The sequence below is a fragment of the Antechinus flavipes genome, chromosome 1, assembly GCF_016432865.1.
Source record: "Antechinus flavipes isolate AdamAnt ecotype Samford, QLD, Australia chromosome 1, AdamAnt_v2, whole genome shotgun sequence".
NCBI classification, from domain to species: Eukaryota; Metazoa; Chordata; class Mammalia; order Dasyuromorphia; family Dasyuridae; genus Antechinus; species Antechinus flavipes.
In genome coordinates, this window is record NC_067398.1 from 44,000,023 (window position 1) to 44,005,794 (window position 5,772).

Below are 5,772 nucleotides of genomic sequence, written 5' to 3' on the forward strand. Positions count from 1 at the left end.
GATGGTGTTTAAGAGACAAAAGGTAGGAGGACAGGTCAGACCCTGAAGATGAAGTTGACCAAGAAATTGAAGAAATGAATAAACTTTGATGTAAGAAGCTTTAAACTGATAAAAGAAAGGGGGTAATTGAATGAAATGAACTGTGAAAGCTCCTTTACAAGATGGAGACAGTCTTCTAAAAATTGAGTGAAGGTTGGCTGTGCCCCAGGCCCAAGATTTTTTTCTCCAGAGATCATATGGTTTACAAAGAATGGAATTATATAGCTCTTTTCTTTGTGAGACTTTAGTCTCATCTTGACATTAAAACTCCCATATAAGGTAATTTAGTAATTCAAAAAATGTGATTGGGTTAGAAGTTTTTCTTCATTTATGACTTAGAATGTGAAGTCATTTATCCTGACTAATCAGGGCAAAGATCCAGCCTATAGGGAGTGTTACCCCAAACCCATATATAATCATTCTTTGCTTACTGTACCTTGCCTCTCCTTATCTGACAGCTTGTTGGGAGGGAGACACCCTTTTTCATGAGATCATAATAGAATTTCTTTCTGCATTTACCTTAAGAAATCTCCTTGATTTATTTGAGCTGGTGGTGTTTGTCACACATGCTACATATCTCTGCCAAAGTACTTCGCTTTACATGAAATTATGACTCTTCTAGAAGGAAGTTCACTAGTACCTTCCCTGTGGAGAAATTGTATTATCTAAAAACCTGCTGGGGTATATTATACCTACCAAGTCTCCATTATATATCCACAGTACATTTAATTAACTTGTCAAGTAGCTATAGAAGGCCTAAATTGAGAAGAACTTTGCCAGGTGATGTGGTTCATAGAAGCTCCTGAAGGAGTTTGTGGTCTAGATGGATTGTCAAGGCTTATACAAGTTAAACAACAATGAATGATATGATGCTAGAGAGAGAAAGAGAGAGAGAGAGAGACAGAGAGAGAGAGAGAGAGCGAGCGAGCGAGAGAGAGAGAATATGTGTGTGTTTATGTGTGTATGTGTGTGACAAAGAGAGAGAGAGAGAGAAAAAGAGAGAGAGTATGTGTGTGTGTGTTTATGTGTGTGACAGAGAGAGAGAGAGAGAGAGAGAGAGAGAGAGAGAGAGAGAGAGAGAGAGAGAGAGAGAGAGAGAGAGAGAAAGAGAGAGAGAGAGAGAGAGAGAGAGAGAGAGAGAGAGAGAGAAAGAGAGAGAGAGAGAGAGAGAGAGAGAGAGAGGAAATAGATAGGAGGAGATGCAATGGTATACTTTTTGATTTTCTAAGGAAAAAAGTGTGAATGTATTACCAGTGTAAGTGGGGAAGGCTGGGATGAGATGACTATTAGATTTGACTAAAATGTGATGAGCTGTTAACAAATCAAGAGATGAAGAGAAAGGGATGTGTTATAACCTCATGGATCAAGGAAGCATACTTTGTTTTTTTTTCTGATAGGTGTTCCAGGAAGAGGAGTTTAGGTGAAAGCTCTTTGAACAATAATGGAAAGAGAATAAAAGGATACTTTGAGAAAGGGATTTAGAAAAAAAAAAAAAAACTCATCTAAAAAGTGTCACCTGGAAAGATTTTCTTAAAGCAGCTTTATAATGCTATACTGAATTGAAAACTTAGTGATGGTAGCCTTGGACTTATATTAGGGAAATATAGTGGTGTTAAAAGGGGGTTGGAGATCAAGGTTGCCAGTAAAATCTAAGTTGCTTGAGGATAGGGACAGCTTTCTTTTTGTTTTTGAATCCCTACCATCTAGCAAAAGATTTGGTTAATAATAGATTCTTAACTGCTTATTGCAATAATGTGGATTGAATTTGATTAATTAATTAGTTTAACAATTTTTTTGCCAAAATACTTGGTAAAGCTCTTAATCTTTTATACAGAAGTTCTTGCCTTGTATTGAATACACTTTTTAATGTAGAAAAATAATTTATTCCATCATAAGTACTTTTAGTTAATCATAGACAGTAACAGGCTGCTGGTAGGACATTACATAAAATGATTTAATTTATGTGGGGTTTATTAAAAAAAAAAATTAAAGAAAGGAAAAAAAAAACAAAGAAAAGAAGCCAAGAGTTAATTTTAAAGCACTTGTCAGCAACCAATTACTCAGTTTTGACTACTGGCAGTCTACCAATAGTACATTTGTCAGGTTAAAAAAAAATAACATCTTTTTTATAACCTGGTCATCTCAAATGAAAAAAAAAAAACAATCAGAGAAAGGGAAGGAATCATATAAAAATATATACAAAAATATGCTAGAGAACAAAACTGTATGAGGTGAACAAAGATATTTTGCAGGTACAGCTATGACATTTCAAGTGACTGTTTGTCCCCTGACAGAGAGTAGAAGATAAACAGTCACCAGGGGGAAAAAATCATTAAATAAAACAAAAAGGAAATTTAATGACAAATTTTGACTGGTTACAGAGAAAACCAGCAAGTATAGGTCAGTCTACAAGAGGGATGATCTGTCCCTTAAAAAGTTAGTGATGCAAATTTTAGTCTTTAAATCTCTATAAACAAGAGACACAGTTAAGACATCTTAACAATTATAATATCGCAGCAGCTCAGATTTCTCACTGGGATATAAATCCTACCCTATTCTAGTTTTACTTAAATTAGTCTGAAAAACTGTCAGTTATTGCACAGGAAAAAAATAAAATCCATTTCTTGTGATCAAATCAGATTTTAGAGTTGATTTGCTCTTTTTTTTTTTTTTTGAAAAAAATTAAATATGGGTCTGTGTCTCTGCTGAGTTATACCACCTACCTTACCCCTAGCTGCCAAGTTAATAGTCAGAAATAAATCATTCACTCTCTGGATTAAGAGGTGCTTATAGAAGAATATCTGCACAAAACTCTGTCTCAAAACCATTGTTAAATCAAACTCAGTTTGGGAAGAAAGAAGAGTCTAAAATTCAGCAGCAGTATGGACATATCTAGGACTCCTGTCTCTCTGGATCAGGGTTTTCATTATTGTATGTATATGTTCTTAATCATCTGCCAAACATACATGACATTGTTTTCTGCTACAGAAAAAAATTAATCCAAGGTTCAATGGGGTTCCAGGAGAAATCAGATATCTTGGCAGTGTTCATACCATGAAGAAACAATAGTTCTGATGGTTTATCTTCTACTTCTTCAAGGGACTGCTCTCTTCCAATTTTATTCAAATCCCAGAAATTTAGCTTACAGTCACTGCTATTGGAACACAAAATAGTTCCATTGTGGGGAGATCACTGAACCTGGAAAATTTCATCCTTATGTGGCTCAAAGGAATGAAACTAGTTTCAGATCCCTAAGATTCTACAATGCAATTTTCTTATCAACTGATCCTGTGACAAAAACAAACTCAATATAAGAATTGAGAGACCATTTGCTTTGTCAGTGTGGACATCCATTTAATGGTTTGGTTTAGAAATATTGTTTGATAAAAAATGTTTGTAGCAGCCTCTTGTGTAGAGACAAAAAGCTCGAAATTGAGTAGATGCTCACCAGATGAAGAATGGCTGAATAAATGAAAGTATATGAATGTAATAGAATATTATTGTTCTGTAAGAAATGATGAGCAGGTTGATTTCAAAAATTCCTCAAAAGACTTATGCGAACTGATGTTGAGTGAAGTGAGCAGGACTAAGAGAACATTTTACATGAAACAAGATCATGTTGAAGCTCAACTGTGATTCACGTGGATCTTCTCAATAATGCAGTGATTTAAAGCAATTCCATTAGACTTGAAATAGAAAATACAATTTGCATTGAGAGAGAGAGAGAGAGAGAGAGAGAGAGAGAGAGAGAGAGAGAGAGAGAGAGAAAGAGAGCGAGTGCTATGGAGACTGAATATGGATCAAATTATAGTATTTTCATCTTTTTTGTTTGTTTTTCTTTTCCCTCTTTTGATCTGTTTTTTCTTGTACAACATAACAAATATGGAAATATGTTTAAAAGAACTGCATATGTTTAACCTCCAAGGAAGTAAGGGAGTGAAGGAGAAAAACTTGGAACACAAAGTCTTACAAAAGTGATTGTTGATAATTATCCTTACATGTATTTAGAAGAAAAATACTATTGAAAATTGAAAAAAAAACCCACTATTGCTTGATTGTGTGTCCCAAATCATAAGCTTTTGATTATCATCAAGTGATCTAAAGAGAGATTCATGGAGCAGATGCCAAGAAAGATCTTCTACTGCCATGTGTCCTATGAATATGGTTTTTGCATTCAATACTTTACCTTCTTTTGGAATTGCACTGATGTCCCACAAGCACATGGTAGGATCATCTGATACACTAACCAAGTGTTCACTGAGATTTGGATTCCACAACAGCTTATAACTTTCTTTTTGATATCCACAGAAGTTCAAGTCTGGTTTACACTCTCTAGAAGAGTCTGGTTTTAAAGTGTTTGGTGTAATTGAAAATAAGAACATTATTGAATGGAGCCTTGTTGCAATGATGCAAGGATTCTGTGACATATAATGGGCCCTACTCATTTTGTCTGAAAATTAATCTTGATTTCAATTTCAATTTTCCCATTAACTGAGCAAAAGGCACCAAATTCTCTTTTTTCCCTGTCATAGTGAGAGGCATTAAACTGTGCACCATCAATGGGATGTTGTACACTAGCTATCACAAGATGGTTTGTAGATCTGATGTATGTGTGCCCAAGCCAAGGACAAGCCAAGGAATGCTGAAAGCTTACCCTTCAGATCTGGTTATATTAGAAAGCCACTGTACAGTCAAGCTGGACTACTCTAAGACATGGGTCATCACTAAGTCATAGGGGAAAGGAGCATTCTCTCCCCCTCCCCCCATATTTTATATTCTTCACTGACCACTCATTACAGCATCATCAAAGGCTGCTTCCTTGTAGGCCATGACAGAGAATTTAATGGCTAGAATAAGGATAAAAATACTGGAGAGTCTCCTTCATAGTATTGTGAAAGAGAAGAAGATGAGGGTAAGCACATAAGCTTTTTTTTTTTTTTTAATGAGCTTAATAAATTTAATTCAATATAACCAATTTCCTTTATAACCCTATATATTTTATTTTGTGCAATTAAAAACTGTCTTCTGAAAAGGGGTCTAGAAAATAGTTTCTTTCCATAGCACATGCAAAAAAAATGGTGAGAAACTTTATTCTATTTTATTAACACTCAAGTTCTTTTCATGATGGTACATTAGCAAGCACAATGACTCAAATGCTGCCAAGGTGGCAGTATTGAATATATTTGAAAGAGAAACCAATTAAAACAACAATAAAACAATTATATGGTGTTTGTTTTGAATCTTTGTCTTATGTCCAGCACTGTATTTTCTTAGAGAAAAGGCTATTTCAAGAAATTTGTGAATGATCTATTTACCTTCCATCTCCAATTTGAAAATGTTCTATAGCGAACAGGGTTAGTATAGACCCTGAGTACTAGTATGGATGTCAGTATGTGTCCTAGTTTTCTTTCTCTTTTTTCCCCCAGGTCTCTTTTACTTTTCCTCCTGCTTGTCAGTAGCCAGAGTTGTATACCACTACTACTGCCCACATTTGTCCAATATCTTACCTCAGGTAACTCAGCCCACCAGCCCTGGAATGCCTGGTGATCATCAGGTAGTAAGACATCTGATTCTTTTCCTCTTGTCAGTATGCTGGTGATAAGCACTCTCTTCCCGGCTGTCACATATCTTTACAATGCCACAAAAGCCAATGTGAAGGAATGCCTTAATTGGGGCCTTTCACGCTGATTGTATTGAAGAAATGAAATCACTTGGAAAATGAGCAGAGAGGGG

The 5,772-nt window shown here is 35.4% G+C and overlaps 1 pseudogene; it reads right to left on the bottom strand.

Annotated features, from left to right (window-relative positions):
- Window positions 1–2,931: 2,931 nt before the first annotated feature.
- Window positions 2,932–4,869, bottom strand: LOC127544040 (histone-binding protein RBBP4-like; annotated as a pseudogene).
- Between the last annotated feature and the right edge of the window lie 903 nt (window positions 4,870–5,772).